Below are 17,261 nucleotides of genomic sequence, written 5' to 3'. Positions count from 1 at the left end.
AACTCAAAGCTTTCTGTAGAGGTACCCCGTAGGGGCTGCTAAATGTAGTAGCCGTCTGTCACCCTGCCCAGCCAGGCACACACATTTCAAGCATCCAGAGACATGAAAGCAGTCCTTGCACTTGTTTTTTTTATTTTTTTATGTGAATTTTTACTTGGATAGGGATAGGAAATTTATGAGATGCCCAGGTAATTGACAACCAAAATTGGGACCAACTATATACACCACGGTATATACAATCTCCTCTTTTCCTCCTGCACTTCCTTGCTTGCAGACTATCACTTCTCACTCCTCCAGCACATCACTTGCTTGCACTTCCCGGACCAACTAGCACTGTAGGCCTGACACTGGCTCAGCCAGACCTAAAGCAGATGCCCTTTGGAGGCAGGGACCGCAGGCCACTATGGTGTAGCAAAAAATAGAAAGTTCCAGTGCTAGCTGTCCCTGTGGCTACTGCTCCCAGTACCACTTCTTTAGGGATTGCCAACCCTCCTGGCTGCACCTGCCCCTTTTATCTGACCGTGCCACCACAATCCTTCAGACTGGCTCTGCACCCATCCCAGACTGCTCAATCTCAGGAGTGACTCCGGGTCTTCTCGACTATGTGAACACTCACCAGCCCTCTTGGCTACATCTGTGGAACTCATGAAATATTGCCCGGCAGTGTTTTCCCGCTGTCCTCTCTTGCTCCTCCTGTGCCTCCTGAACAGGACACCTCTGTGGGTTGTAAGAGGGTCCCATCCGCACCCAAGCCCAGGCCCAAGGTCACCCCCCAGACTGGGAACTCCCTCAAAGGTCCAGACAGCCTAGCACTCCAGATGCCCTTTGCAGGCAGGGACCGCAGGCCACTATGGCTTAGCAAAAAATAGAAAGTTCCAGTGCTAGCTGTCTCTGTGGCTACTGCTCCCAGTGCCACTTCTTCAGGGATTGCCAACCCTTCTGGCTGCAGCTGCTCCTTTTATCTGACTGTGCCACCACAATCCTTCAGACTGGCTCTGCACCTATCCCAGACTGCTCAATCTCAGGAGTGACTCCCAGTCCTACCGACTGTGTGAACACTTACCAGCCCTTATGCTACATCTGTGGAACTCATGGAAAATTGCCCGGAAATGTTCTCCCGCTGTCCTCTCTTGCTCCTCCTGTGCCTCCTGGTCAGGACACCTCTGTGGGTTGTAAGAGGGTCCTGTCCTCACCCGATCCCAGGCCCAAGGTCACCCCTCTCAGACTGTGGAGCTCCCTTAAAGGTTCTGATAGCCTAGCACTCCATCTTCATCTTCCACCCGATCAACTCCTCCCAAACTGGGCTGACCCTGGGTATTTAAGGAGGCTTGCTCCCTGTCAATCCAGATTTTGGATTGGTCAGGGCTTCTCAGAAACCCCAGGTGGCTCCACCTCCCTTCTCCATCTCTCTTTCCATAAAACACCAGAAGATCCTGGAAATAAGTGGGAGGTCCTAATGGCAGCACCTGTGAATCACCCAGCTCTATCCTGAGTCACTCCCTTCTCAGATCACAAAACACATCCACGCTTGGCTCCCAGCCATGCCTGGAAATTTACCTACTTTCAAAAAAAAAACACTATCACTCCTACCATACTAGAGGGTGCTACATTCTTTTTTATATTTTCATTTGGTGATCCAGACAGTGTGGGGTTGATTTACTAAAGGCAAATAGAGATTGCACTCTGCAAGAGCAGTTGCTCCCGAGCTTTGGAAATGAGCAGAAGCTCTGCTGACTTCCATCATCCAATTACACGCAAGCAAAAATGCTGTTTTTTTTTATTTTCCTTGCACGTGATTGGCTATTGTTTACAAAGTAAAGGCTTACCTCATTTACTAAGCTTTGGAGCAACTGCACGTTCAGAGTTTATTTGCCTTTAGTATATCAACCCCTAAGGCTCTTTCAAGCTCTCTTCCAAAAAATTGCTATAACTGCTTATAAAGTGTGAGTTTGGCTTCAATTTGTTTAGTGCCTCTAAATCTTCTAGTACATCTAACACTCCCCTCCCCCCAGACTAACAATGCTGGTGTCCAAAAGTACCCCCTGTGCTCCTTCATCCAGAGTGGGGCACTCTAATACAGGAGGTGTGTTATTGGCCAGATTACCAGGTGAAAACAGACTAAAAAAGGAAAACTGATGCTGCCACCACATCTAATGATTGGTAAGCTGCAGTATATTACATTTTAGGCTTTGTGTTTAATACAGCTTTAAAATTGCCGGTAAACAAAGCATGGCCACTGCTGCTTGTGTACATCCGTCAACTGTCAGACTGTAATGTTAGTGTTACGAGGGGCAGTAAAACCACAGCTCAGCCTCCTGCTCTCCTAATTCTGTTGATTATCATGCTTGACTGTGAAATAGACTGTGAATAATCATTGAACGGGGGATTTGCATATTTTCATACGGGTGCTCCTTGTTACCAAGACACACTATTTGCTACAAAAGAAATTATTTTATTTTCAACTATACAGTTTTGCCTTTTAGGCAAGTTTAGTAAGTTTGGCATAGGGTAGGTTAAAGCAATTTCTTTCAGTTAGCTACATTTGGGTTCAGTGTTTTGGGTCTGCGTGGCGGTTTCTTTTTACCATTGTCTTAGAAGAGGATGTAGTTGATAACTTGGTTTTATTTGCTTTCTAAACAGGAAAAGGATATATCCATCAGGAGAACGGCATTGCAAAAAGCCAAGAGCATCCTTTGAATGACAACAATATAGGAACACAACCAGACAAGACATCCGGAAAGTCAAACCAGAAATTATGGCAACTTAAGTGAGGAATGACCTCTAACTATAGGAGGAAGAAGGGCTCCAACTTATAAGTACAGATACGGTAACTAAAAAAACAAACGGACTGGTCTGTATACTAATCTTTTGCCCAATGACCACCCGTAAAGTGACTAATGTAACACGCGATCACTGGGGTAGATTCAGGTACGAATTGCGCCCTCTTACGGAGGCGCAGCGTACCGTTTTAACACTGCGCCTCCGTAAATTAACTGCGCTACGCTTCATTCATGAAGCAGTAGCTACGTAATTTGCGCAGGCGCTCCTTAAAACTGCCCGGTGTAAGGGCGCGTAATTTAAATGATCCCGTAGGGGGCGTGGATCATTTAAATTAGGCGCGTTCCCGCGCCGAACGTAGTGCGCATGCTCCGTCGGGAAACTTTCCCGACGTGCATTGCGGCAAATGACGTTGCAAGGACGTCTTTTGCTTTAACGTGAACGTAAATGGCGTCCAGCACCATTCACGATTCACTTACGCAAACAACGTAATTTTTTAAAATCGCGACGCGGGAACGACGGGTATACTTAGCATTGTCTGCCCCTGCTAATAGCAGGAGCAGCCTTACGCGGAACCCGACGAACGCAAACAACGTAAAATGCCTACGCAGGGCGCGCGTAGGGTTGTGAATCGGCGTTAGTATGCAATTTGCATACTCTACGCTGACCACTACGGGAACGCCACCTAGCGGCCATCGTAAGAATGCAGCCTACAATACGACGGCATAAGAGCCTTATGCTAGTCATATCTTAGGCCCCGTACTCACGACCAAACATGTCTGCTGAAACTGGTCCGCGGACCAGTTTCAGCAGACATATTTGGCCATGTGTAGGCCCGAGCGGACCATTTTCGGGCGGATCGGACAGGTTTCCAGCGGACAACTGTTTCCTGGACTTGCTTTAAAACAGTCCGCTGGAAACCTGTCCGCCCGGACATGTACGGTCGTCTGTACAGACCTACCGTACATGTCCGGCCGCCCGCCATCCCTCGCATGCGTCGAATGACTTCGACGCATGCGTGGAAGCATTTAAAAGGCAGGCCCGCCCACATCGCCGCGTCATTGTCGCGGCGACACCACGTCATCGACGCGGCGACACCGCGGACACGCCCCGCGTATTGTTTACGCGCGGACTTCTGTTCGATGGTGTGTACAGCCATCGAACAGAAGTCCCCGGGCAGACATGTCCGATGAAAACGGTCCGCGGACCGGTTTCATCGGACACGTCTGCTCGTGAGTACAAGGCCTTAGGCTGCAGTCGGCGTATCGAGCTTTCTGAATCAGGAGCAGTCGATACGCCGGCGCAACTAAGCAATTGCGCTGCGTAACTATGGTTACGCAGACGCAATTGCTTACTGAATCTACCCCACTGTATTCTCTGTGACCGTGTAACTATAACATATGATCTATTACTTCCAAATTAACTACTAATACCTCTGTAGTATGTTGTCTAGCTACACTACAGCAAAGCCGGGTACACACTACAGTTTTTTATTTTTTTGACAGCTGACAGCTCCGGTTGGAGCCGCTGTACTTACCATGCGTTCTCCCCCGCTGAGCTGTTGTATTTTGACAGGGGGCCACCCCCTTGCCTCCCCCACCAAGAACACTCCTATCAGCGCTTTCTGCCATTGGCTGACAGCGCTGATCAGGAGTTGGACGGCTGCTGGTTTTCCAGCATGCACGCCGACAGAACCAGCATATGGTTATGTTTTAGGAATCCTGTTTTGATGTGTATTTGGTCAAGCTGCGAATGACACAATAATACTTGTGCTTACTGGTCATACATTATATTTTCCCTTTAACTATCTTTTTTAATGTGTATGTAAGCCCTGGTTCACTCTGGAGCATTTTGACATGTGATTTGACATGTCAAATCTCATGTAAAATCGGTGGCAATTGCCGTCAACGGCACCGTCCTAATCAGTGCGATGACGCATCTGCGGCACAGCACCGATTTATACAAGTAGTATCTGTACTACTTTTTGTGATTTTGGGCTGCGATTTACATTGACATCTGTTTCTGCGGCCAAAATCTGGACTGACATGTGGGAGTGAAATTGAACTCGCACAATTTCATTCCCGCAGCTCAGTGGGAACCTGGGCTTAACCCTAACAATAAAGTTCTCTGATTGTGCTCCCTTGTTGTGCTGTTAAATAAACAGTTGCAATCATTTTGTTAGATTTGTTGGATAAGTGCACTCCACCCTTCCTATGTTATCCCAAACAGCCCTCCTAGCAAGTCTGGATCTAGCCTATCTGATCTGGGGGTGCAGTAAAACATGTCAGGGGGCATAACGTCAACACACTATCTTTTTTTTCTTTCAATAAGTTTTTATTAATATTTCCTATAGGATTACAGACATCATATATACTTTTTCAAAAATAGATATGGCCCCTAGGAGCAATACATAGCAGACTGCTAATAAATCTTGAAACAGTAAATACAACAAAATAAAATAATTTAATTCCTGGGGGAAAGAACAGAGGAAATATTGATTGCCCGGTAGGCTAAATAAAGTTGAAATAGTTGCTACCCTCAGGACCTAAGAAGGTCAATCCAAGTAAACTATGGCTCGGATTCGAGGGCAACTCGGGGTCCAGACCCTCAGCACCCCACTTGGGAACCTGCTGTGCTAAGGGAAGGGTCCCCGACCCCCGTTCTTCGCCATTCCCCCCCCCACTACTCTCACTAATATGGGCGGGGGGATTGCAGCGGGATAGGAAGGGTCTACCATGTACTTCCCCCCACAAAACATGCCACAAATAAATGAGTCTAACAAGATATTAAAGTGTCAATACCATCGACCGTAACCCTGTAAAGATCGCTTGGGTAAAAAATCAAGAGGATCCTGTACCAAAGGGATAGCAACATAAAGGAAAGAGATTAGGAAATAGAGAGAAGAAGAGGGATAGAGGGCAGGGAAGGGTGGGGAGCTAAGGTGTCTAACCTATATCTAGACGGCAGTCAAGCTTTGACATCAGCGGGTGCCAGAGGTACACCAATATAGTCAGCTCAAGGGCCCCAAGTTTCATGAAACCTCTCAGAAGAGTCCTCCAGTATGCTGGATAACTTTTCTTGGGTCATGACCCATGAAATTTTTTGTTTGGCTACCGAAACCAACGGCTTGGGTTGTTTCCAGGATTTTGCAATGGCAATTTTGGCCCCCAGCAGAATAAAGTGCAGTAATTTTTGAGTAGGTTTGGCCAGGAGAGGGATATGGGCATTCAGGAGAGCCACTTCTGGCGTCCTAGGAATCCGGCTCCCTGTCACTTTGAAAATCATGTTGAAGATGATTCGCCAGAAGGCGCGGATCCTAGGGCACTCCCACCATATATGTGCCATAGTGCCTCTCAGCTGGCAACCCCTGAAACAATTTGGGTCTCCACCTGGATACATGGCCGCTAATCTGGAGGGTGTGAGATACCATCTAGTGATGACTTTAACACTTGCCTCAATCAAGGACGTTCCCTGGATACCTCGAAATGATCTAAAGAATGCTTTATGCCAAGATTCTTGGTTAATGTTCATTTGAAAGTCAGCCTCCCAAGCCTCCATATAGGATGTTTTGGTTGATGGGTGAGTGAGGGTTGCGTAGATTACCGAGATACCGCCTCTCCGCTCCACGGCTTGACCGCACCAGGTCTCATACGGGGTAAAGTTAGGGGGTAGAGGCTTAGATTTCCAGATGGCATGCAGGAATTGTGAAATCTGCTGAAAGCGGGCTTTCTCCGATTCAGGAAGTTTCAGGGTGTGAATACAGAAAGATAGGGAAATAGGACCACTAGAGGTAAAATACTGTCCTATCCGATACAGCCCCTTATCCATCCACCACCTAAATTCCTCAGATCGTAATCCGGGAGGGAAATCAGGGTTGTTAAAAATATGGGCTAAAGGACGGATAGAGGAGGTAAGGCTGGTGTTTTGTCTAAGGCGATCCCATAGGGCAAAGGATTGGGACAACACTGGGGATAAGATAGCTGGGCGAGATTTGCTAGGGATCCAAAGAAGGCAGTCCAGAGGTGTAGTGGGAACCGCCTGTTCCTCTATGCTGACCCAATCTGGTATATTGTGTTTGTCATATATAGATGAGAGCTGTGCTAATCTAGCTGAGAGATAGTAACTGTGAAGATCAGGAAGTCCAAGCCCTCCTTTGCGTTTGTGTCGAAAGAGTGTGTCCTGAGGTATACGATACCCCGAAGAGCCCCAAACGAACTTAAGCAGTTTACTTTGAAAGGACTTTAAGTGATTCCTTCTGATTGGGATAGGGAGGGAGCGAAAGAAATAAAGGAGTTTAGGGAACAGGGTCATTTTGATCGAGTTGATCCTACCTATCCAGGATAGGTTAAATTTAGACCAAGTAAGCAGGTCAGTTTCTAGTTTTTTGTATATGGGGGGAAAATTAAGGTTATACAGAGCCTCGGTCTTGGCTGCTAAGGTGACGCCAAGGTATTTGATATTCGACTCACTCCAGGTGAATTTGAAGGACTGTTGGAGGCCCTGAACTTCTTGGGGACTTAGGGATATATTTAGTGCTTGCGATTTGGAGTAATTGACCGAGAGACCCGAAATTTTAGAAAAGTCGTCCAGGGTACGACATAGATTGGGGAGGGAGGAGATGGGAGAGGTCAAGAACAATAGTATGTCGTCTGCAAAGAGGGCACATTTATGGGTCTGTTCCCCACATTTGACTCCTAATATATTGGGATTCTGTCGTATGGCGATAGCAAGAGATTCTATTGCAATAGCAAACAATAATGGCGACAGAGGGCAGCCTTGTCTAGTGCCTCTCTTAATTTCTATTGGTTTGGAGTAATGACCATTAATCCGAACCAACGCCCTCGGGTGTGCATACAGGGCTCTGATAATACCCAGAAACCCGGTCCCAAATCCCCAGCGTTCAAGAACACTGAAAATGTAGGGCCAGGAAACAGAATCAAAGGCCTTCTGGAGGTCCAATGACAATAAAAAGCCCTTCTGGGGGGTCCCTCCCGTCCAATTGGTTTGTAGGATCGATATTAAATCTATTGCACGTCTAATTTGGTCTGGGCCTTGTCTGCCCGGTATAAACCCCACTTGGTTCCTGTGTACATATTGTCCAATAAACCCCGCCAGTCTGTTGGCTAGTATTTTAGTTAGGACCTTAAGGTCGTTGTTGATAAGGGAAATTGGACGGTAATTTTGGACATCTTCTGGGTTTTTGTCAGGTTTGGGTATAACTGTGATGAAAGCCGTGTTAATCTGGGGATCAAAAGGGTTGCCCATGGTTTTGGAGTTAAAGAATTTGACCATATGCGGTGTGAGTATATCCACAAAAGATTTATAATAAGGAATGGAAAGACCGTCCGGTCCTGGAGCTGACCCCTTGCGGAGACCCTTGATCACCTCCCTTACCTCATCGTCTGTAATTGGGGACTCCATTATATCCCTGTGAGCCCTCGAAAGAGAAGGAATGGGGAGACCATCAAAAAATTGTGAATGTAGATCCGTCGAGGGCGGTGTATGAGAGTCATAGAGGCTTGAATAGAAGCTGTGAAAAGCCTCTAGAGTTTTGGAGGGATTGGTCGTGGGAGGATCCCCCCCTATTTTGATTTTAGGCATGGATATTAGTTTGGTTTTAGGGGAAAGTTTAGATGCTAGCATGGAGCCTATTCTATCGGCTTTGGTAAAGAATTTGTGTGCGCCCCATCTAAGTGATTTTTCTGCACGGGTCGTCAGGGCAAGGTTCAGCGCCAGTCTGGCATTATCAAGCAGGGTAGTCGGGACCCCAGTCGGATTCTTTTTATGCAGTTCCTTAAGAGAAATATATTCCTTTTCTAATTTATCTATGTCTGCTAACCTTTCCTTTTTAACACGCGATGAGATCTGGATAAGCTTACCCCTGATAAAGGCTTTGTGGGCCGCCCAGAGTGTTTCTTCGGAGACTTCCCCAGTGTCGTTGAGCTTAAAGTAATCCAATAGGGCTGCCCCTATCTCCTTGACTCTGGCCGGCTCAGAAAGTAGCGACTCATTCAATCTCCACAACGTACGCGATCCCTCCCTGATGCCTAGCTTAAGTGAAATAAAAACTATGGAGTGGTCTGATAGAACGGAGTCCCGTATGGATGCCGACAAGACTGCCGGTAAAATGGTGGAAGGTGTAAGAATGTGGTCAATGCGAGCATAGGTAAGTTGTGGGTGGGAGAAGTGGGTGTAGTCTCTCTTAGAGGGGTTGAGTTCTCTCCAGGCGTCCGCTAGGCCAAAGCCATGCAGAAGCCTGGCTATTTTAAGACTTTCTCTCGTTGGGCGTATTAGTCTGGACCCAGGAGGTTTAGTTTTGTCCAGTCCTTGGTCCAAGGCCATGTTGGAATCCCCGCCAAATACAATAGTGCCTTCTAAATTAGGGGATAGGGCTTCTAACATTATTTTAAAGAATTTTGCTTGCCCCCTGTTAGGTGCGTAATATGATACAAATGAAAATAACTGGTCCCCTATTGTGCCTTTTATTAATAAAAACCTCCCATCCGGGTCAGAGATGTCGGAAATCTTAACAAATGCACATTTTTTGGAGAATAGAATAGCAACCCCTTTTGTTTTGTTTTCTGCACTGGCTAAATAAAATTGGGGAAAATGCTGATGAAGAAAAGTAGGGCTGTATCGGATAGGAAAGTGAGTCTCCTGTAACATGATGACATCAAAATGGAGAGTTTTATAGTGATCCAATACCTTCCTTCGTTTAATCGGGGAGTTTAAACCTTGGACATTGTGGGATGCGATGCGGAGCTTAGAATCTAAGGAGTTAGCCATGGAGTTCAGAGGCGGCCCCCCAGCACGAGCACCCCACACTCACCTGCTGCAGTGTCGGGTCCGGGAAGGTACTGGCCCCAATCACAGGCACCGTCATGAGGTCTGAACCCCCTGAGTTGAGTCGGATAACTGAGGGACTAGAAAGCATGATACATGTTAGACAAGCAAAAAGATACATAGGGATCAAGGGAAGAGGGTGGGGTAGACAGAAAAGAACAGAACCAGAAAGGTCTCCTGAAATAAGGAAAAGGAGCGCTAGGTAGGAGAAGCCCCAGTCACTCATGACAATGAATTCGAAAATAGCTCTCCCTAAATCAGGGAAAGCCATCCATCCCTCGGAGACCATAAGGCGTCCGAAGGCTGGAAGGAGGCGCATAGGAGCCAGGCCCAGACCGGGCGCCCATGAGAAAAATGTGATCATAGAAGATTAATTGAATCGGTGCACGACACACAATAATTTCTGCACAGGGGTGTAAGAGCGAAAAATCCCCGACCGCCGCCGCGGACCCCCCCAAAAAGGGGTACGGGGGGGAACCCGCCCCGGCCACCGGGGAAACCCAGCAACAGAACTTCGTTTCACCCCCATAACAATACGAAAGAGTCTTACCAACTGCGGGAGAAAAAAATAAGAAACCCCGTAATATTCCGGTAGTAAACTAAAAAAATAAAAAAAAATTTATATATGCAACCTCCCTAAGACCCAACGGGTTTAGCTTTAGTTAAAAGGCCGGTACTTAGTAATCAGGGGGGATACATATGATAAAAATAACAATTCTAGCATATCTGTGAGTATATATATCACACTTGAATCCGGAATCTACCTTACAGTAGAGACTAGAAAAAAAATAAAAAAATAATGGGAAGAGAAAAACACCACAAAATGAAGGAAACAAGGTTAGATAAGTCAAGTCAGAATATTCAGCTCAGCCAAGGCTCAGCTTGACGTTGAACAAAGACCTGCTATTCAAGCAGGTGAGGCACTACTTCAGGTTGCTCCATCATCCTTAGCCTTCTTATTTTTGTTCTTCACCCATAATGGAGATGGAGGGCTAGTAGGAATGGCTCGTTTATTAGATCCCTGTCCAGTGTTGGAAGTGTCCATATCTGCTTCTTGTGCAATGATCTTCAGGCGTAGGAGTAAGGCCTCTCCTTCTGGCAGATTGGAAAAAGCGTAGGGCTTGCCTTTAAATTCAAATTTAACTGCGAATGGGAAGGCCCATTTATATTTGATCACTTTCTGGGATAGAGCTATGAGTAGAGGTTTCAAGGATCGACGTCTCTGGATGGTGGATGGAGAAAGGTCGGTGAAAAGTTGTACCTGATGTCCCTGGCACATTATGTTCTGATTAGATCTTGCTTGCCTCATGACCTCCTCCTTTATGAAATAATGATGGGGTTTGGCAATGATGTCCCTAGGGAAACCGTCTTTCCTGGGAGGACCCAGGGCTCTATGAGCTCTATCCAGCTCCAAATGATGGGGAGCAACAGAAGGGATGAGATATTTAATAAGGTCCTGCACTGCCTCTGGCACATTTAGAATGGTCTCAGGGAGCCCGCGGATTCTTATATTCGATCTTCTCGATCTGTTCTCGAGGTCATCTATACGAGACATTGCAATGTCCAATTGGTCTTGTAGTGTTTGTATTTGGCTGAAGTTCTGTGAAGTAGCAGCCACTGTCTCCTCCATCTTGCTTTCCATAGCTTCAATTCTGGAGCCTAGGGAATGGAAGTCTGCCTTTAGGTCCCCTGTTATTTTAGCAGCAGTCTGAGACAGACCTCTCTCCAGAAGCATGGAGAATTTGAGGAATAGGTCATCCATTGATACTGCAGAGCCCTGAAGCTGCGTGTCATGGCTGAGGGAATTTTGTGTTAGTAGTATATTAGCCCCCATTAGTAAGGGAGGTGATTCAGCCCCCTCTGGCATTTTAAACAGGTTGAAGGCTTCCTGGGATAAAGAGCTCTTCTGAGGGGAACTTCCCACTGCCTCTGGGGAAAACTGCTGGGGGGAGAGGGAGGGCTGCACCGGCCTGTGTGTCCCTCTTTCAGTCAGGCTGTGTGTGAGGGCTTTAGACTGCTGCTTGGATTTACCTCACGGCTCCTCACCTCTCATAACTTCCCCAATCCTCCTCCTTTTCTTCCGCCGATGGCACCAAAATGTGCCCGCTAGCCCGAGGAGTCCGCTCGTACCGTCCACGACGAGCTACGACGGCCGTGGACCGAGCTAGGGGCGCCGCTGTCTGAGCCTGGAGCGGAGCGCACGGATCAGGCGTCCATCACCGCCGCTCGCGCATGCGCACTCCATCACACACTATCTTTTTTATCCTTTCCTCTCCTCTTCTAGTTCCCTACACTCCTACATATGGCTGCAATGAAAAGCGTATAAATTAGGCCAGCGTTTCTTTTTTTTTTAGTCATGGCACCCTTTAAAAATATGTAAAATCTGGAGACACTCCAGTACTGAACTTTATTTATTGGGCTGAAGGAAGCTGAAGTGTCCATGTTTACATCGGCATTCCCCCTTCACAGCACAAAGTGTTTCAGGGTCAGCCATCATTACATCACTGTTCCCCCAATACATTACCTCCCTCAAATCAGAGTTACCCCCATCCCATCAGAGTCCCCCTTCCTATTGGAGTTTCCCCTCACAACAACAAAGTCCCCCTATCACAACAGAGTCCCCCTATTCCCTCATCATAACCCCTATGACAAGAGAGTCCCTCCATTCTCTCATTACAAACTCTATGACAGCTGAGTCCCTCCCCTTCACAATTAACAACAAATTATGTCTAAATTGGCCAAGGCTGCCCACTGCCCCCCCAGTGTCTCTACTTCCTGATAGGGATGAGCTCCGCGTTCGATTCGAACGTATGTTCGAATCGAACATCGGTCGTTCGATCGTTCGTCGAAAATCGAACAAAACGGGTCGTTCGCGCCAAATTCGAATGACACTAAACGTCCCATAATTCACTGGGGCGTTGAGCGCTGATGATTGGCCAAGCATGCTGTATGTCCCGCATGCTTGCCCAATCACAGCGCTCAAAAAACGAAGAGCCATAATTGGCCAAAGCCAGGGTGGCTTTGGCCAATTATGGCTCAGGGGGATTAGTACACGCCCCCCACTATAAAAGGCAGCCTGCACGGCTGCCTAGTGTAGTGTGTTGGCGGTTCTAGAGAAGATCAGTCAGTCAGACAGAGAGAGATAGAGAGATAGAGACACAGGGCCATATTCTGAGTAAAGTTACGATGGAGTAACTCAGGATACTCCATCGTAACTCCCTTTTTTGACCCGTGTATCTATGCTCCTGATTCTCAGAATCAGTTTTGCATAGATACACTTAAGATCCGCCATCTGTAAGTCACTTACACTGGCGGATCTTAAATGCAATGACGCCGGCCGCCGCTAGATGGCATTTAAGTGAAGGAGTAATTTGCGTATGCAAATGATCCTTCTACGCCGATTCACGTACGAGTTCGCGTCGCGTAACCGTCGCTAACGTCGTTTGCGTAAGCGGAAACTTACCCCTGCTATATGAGGGGTAAGTTTCCGCAAGTCTCGCGTAGGCCATGTTACGGATGGCGTCGGGTCCCCGTCGTGTTTTTTCGTCGGATACGTCGTTTACGTAAGTCGTTCTTGAATACGACTTTACGTCAATGACGCACACGTCGGCGTCATTGACGTTTTCCGCCGAGAACTGGAGCATGCGCACTGGGCTTTTTGCAGCCCGGCGCATGCCCAGTTCTTTTGTATCGGGGGCGCGCTTCATTTGAATAGAAGCCGCCCCCTTGGAGATCCGCCAGGCTACGCCGGGACACTTACACTCCGCTGTCCCAACTTATGGAGCAAGTGGTTGGGGAATACAACACCTGCTCCAGTAAGTTGGGACAGCGGAGTGTAAGTGCCCTAAGCGAAGCTGGCGGAGATTTACTCAGAATATGGCCCACAGTGTCTTAACTAGATAGATAGATAGATAGATAGATAGATAGATAGATAGATAGATAGAGTAGGAAGTGTAGTCAGTATAGTTAAAAGTACAGTTTGTAGAGAATATATTCACATCCTTAGGCGTTGTCAATATATTTATAAACTGTACAGCTCAGCTAGTTTATCTATCAGGCAGGAGATTGTTCTACATGCAGCGCTCTAACGTGTTGTATTGCCTGCATTAGGGATTTACTTTAAATATAATTATTCTGTGTTATTTAACGTGTGCTAGTTAATTGCACACACAGACGCATTACCTGTTACTGCACGTGTGCAATTTATTTGCACAGAAGCGCAGTCGCTGTTAATGCAACTGGGCTATTGAATTGCACAGAAACGCAGTCGCTATTACTGCGTGCGTGCTGTTTAATAGCAACTAAAGGCAGTTGGTGTCACTGCGTGCGTGCTGTTAAATCGCATTTGACCGCAGTCGCTATTACTGCGTGCGTGCTGTTTAATAGCAACTAAAGGCAGTTGGTGTCACTGCGTGCGTGCTGTTAAATCGCATTTGACCGCAGTCGCTATTACTGCGTGCGTGCTGTTTAATAGCAACTAAAGGCAGTTGGTGTCACTGCGTGCGTGCTGTTAAATTGCATTTGACCGCAGTCGCTATTACTGCGTGCGTGCTGTTTAATAGCAACTAAAGGCAGTTGGTGTCACTGCGTGCGTGCTGTTAAATCGCATTTGACCGCAGTCGCTATTACTGCGTGCGTGCTGTTTAATAGCAACTAAAGGCAGTTGGTGTCACTGCGGCTATTTTGTTACTTCACACTTGAGCCAAGTCGCTCTTACTGTGTGGTTGCTGTTTAATACCATCTGAACGCAGTCGGTGTGACAGCGACTATTTTGTTACTTTACACTTGAGCCAAGTCGCTCTTACTGTGTGGTTGCTGTTTAATACCATCTGAAAGCAGTTGGTGTGACAGCGACTATTTTGTTACTTTACACTTGAGCCAAGTCGCTCTTACTGTGTGGTTGCTGTTTAATACCATCTGAACGCAGTTGGTGTGACAGCGACTATTTTGTTACTTTACACTTGAGCCAAGTCGCTCTTACTGTGTGGTTGCTGTTTAATACCATCTGAACGCAGTTGGTGTGACAGCGACTATTTTGTTACTTTACACTTGAGCCAAGTCGCTCTTACTGTGTGGTTGCTGTTTAATACCATCTGAACGCAGTTGGTGTGACAGCGACTATTTTGTTACTTTACACTTGAGCCAAGTCGCTCTTACTGTGTGGTTGCTGTTTAATACCATCTGAACGCAGTTGGTGTGACAGCGACTATTTTGTTACTTCACACTTGAGCCAAGTCGCTCTTACTGTGTGGTTGCTGTTTAATACCATCTGAACGCAGTTGGTGTGACTGCGACTATTTTGTTACTTTACACTTGAGCCAAGTCGCTCTTACTGTGTGGTTGCTGTTTAATACCATCTGAAAGCAGTTGGTGTGACAGCGACTATTTTGTTACTTTACACTTGAGCCAAGTCGCTCTTACTGTGTGGTTGCTGTTTAATACCATCTGAACGCAGTTGGTGTGACAGCGACTATTTTGTTACTTTACACTTGAGCCAAGTCGCTCTTACTGTGTGGTTGCTGTTTAATACCATCTGAACGCAGTTGGTGTGACAGCGACTATTTTGTTACTTTACACTTGAGCCAAGTCGCTCTTACTGTGTGGTTGCTGTTTAATACCATCTGAACGCAGTTGGTGTGACAGCGACTATTTTGTTACTTTACACTTGAGCCAAGTCGCTCTTACTGTGTGGTTGCTGTTTAATACCATCTGAAAGCAGTTGGTGTGACAGCGACTATTTTGTTACTTTACACTTGAACCAAGTCGCTCTTACTGTGTGGTTGCTGTTTAATACCATCTGAAAGCAGTTGGTGTGACAGCGACTATTTTGTTAGTTTACACTTGAACCAAGTCGCTCTTACTGTGTGGTTGCTGTTTAATACCATCTGAACGCAGTTGGTGTGACAGCGACTATTTTGTTACTTTACACTTGAGCCAAGTCGCTCTTACTGTGTGGTTGCTGTTTAATACCATCTGAAAGCAGTTGGTGTGACAGCGACTATTTTGTTACTTTACACTTGAACCAAGTCGCTCTTACTGTGTGGTTGCTGTTTAATACCATCTGAAAGCAGTTGGTGTGACAGCGACTATTTTGTTACTTTACACTTGAACCAAGTCGCTCTTACTGTGTGGTTGCTGTTTAATACCATCTGAACGCAGTTGGTGTGACAGCGACTATTTTGTTACTTTACACTTGAGCCAAGTCGCTCTTACTGTGTGGTTGCTGTTTAATACCATCTGAAAGCAGTTGGTGTGACAGCGACTATTTTGTTACATAACACCTGAACGCATAACTATGGCTGGAAGGACAAAGAGAGGCAGAGAGTCACGAGGGCAAGCAGGCTCTGCATCTAGAGGTAACGCTGGTGATGGATGTGGTGCATCCTCTTCAGCACGTGGCCGTGGCCACTCGTCCTTCTTTTCGGGAGCTGGCCGTGTTGAGCCTCAACATGCTGAGAAATTAGTTGAGTGGATGACCAAGCCGTCCTCATCCTCCTCATCCTCTCTCACACAGACTGATTATAGTTTGTCTGGCAAAGCAGCTGCCAAGGCGTCCTCTACCCTCTGCACAATGGGATCACACAATCCTTCCCTAGTCCCACCGTGTCCTCCTGAGGAGTCCCCCGAACTGTTTCAACACAGTGTTGGGTACATGCTAGCTGAAGATGCGCAGCGTTTTGAAGACTCCGATGACGGAACACTGATAGAGGAAGGCATTGATGTGAGCCCAGGGAGAGGGGGTGGCCGAGAGGGACAACAATCTGGGAGTGATGTTCCCCCAGCTGGAGCATACTGCCAGGTTGTCGCCAGTGATGATGAGGAGGGAGGGGATGATGAGGTCATTGACTCTACCTGGGTGCCTGGTAGGAGAGAGGAGGAGGAGGAAGAGGACGAGGCACAGGCACATCTTCAAAGAGGCAGGAAGCCCTCCAGGGGTCAGCTTAAGGGCAGTACACCAACTGCATTACGTGGCGCTGCTGTGTCTCAACGGTACAGCAAAAGTTCTTTGGTGTGGGCCTTTTTTGAAACCTGTTCATCAGATCCTACCTTTGCTGTTTGCAACATATGTCTCAAGCGTATCTCGCATGGCCAAAACATCACCCGCTTGGGCACCACATGCTTGTCCAGACATATGTCGACCTGCCATGCAGCTCGTTGGCAGGCATACCAGAAAGACCCACACCAAAGACCAAAGCGGTCCTCCCCTTGCCCTTCTGTGACCTCAAACCCCACTAGACCCCCAGTCCTCTCTGCAGCCTGCACCGAAGGTGTAGAAATAGGTGTGTCACAACGTAGTAGTGGTAGTACATCCGGCCAATCTACTGATATTACCAGACAAATTTCCCTGCCCCAGCTGCTGCAGCGCCGAAAGAAGTACGCTCCCAGCCATCCACATGCCCAGCGGTTGAATGCTAGCTTAGCAAAATTGCTAGCACTTCAACTGCTACCTTTTCAGTTGGTAGATTCTGCCCCCTTCCGTGAGTTTGTGAAATGTGCAGTACCTCAGTGGCAAGTACCCAAACGCCACTTTTTTTCACGGAAGGCGATTCCGGCTCTCTACCGGCATGTGGAAGGCAATGTCCATACCTCGCTGGACAGGGCGGTCAGTGGTAAGGTGCATCTTACCGCTGACTCATGGT

Source organism: Rana temporaria, chromosome 1 (assembly GCF_905171775.1).
Source record: "Rana temporaria chromosome 1, aRanTem1.1, whole genome shotgun sequence".
NCBI lineage: Eukaryota > Metazoa > Chordata > Amphibia > Anura > Ranidae > Rana > Rana temporaria.
The sequence above is the reverse complement of the archived record's forward strand: the minus strand, read 5'-3'. Positions refer to the sequence as shown.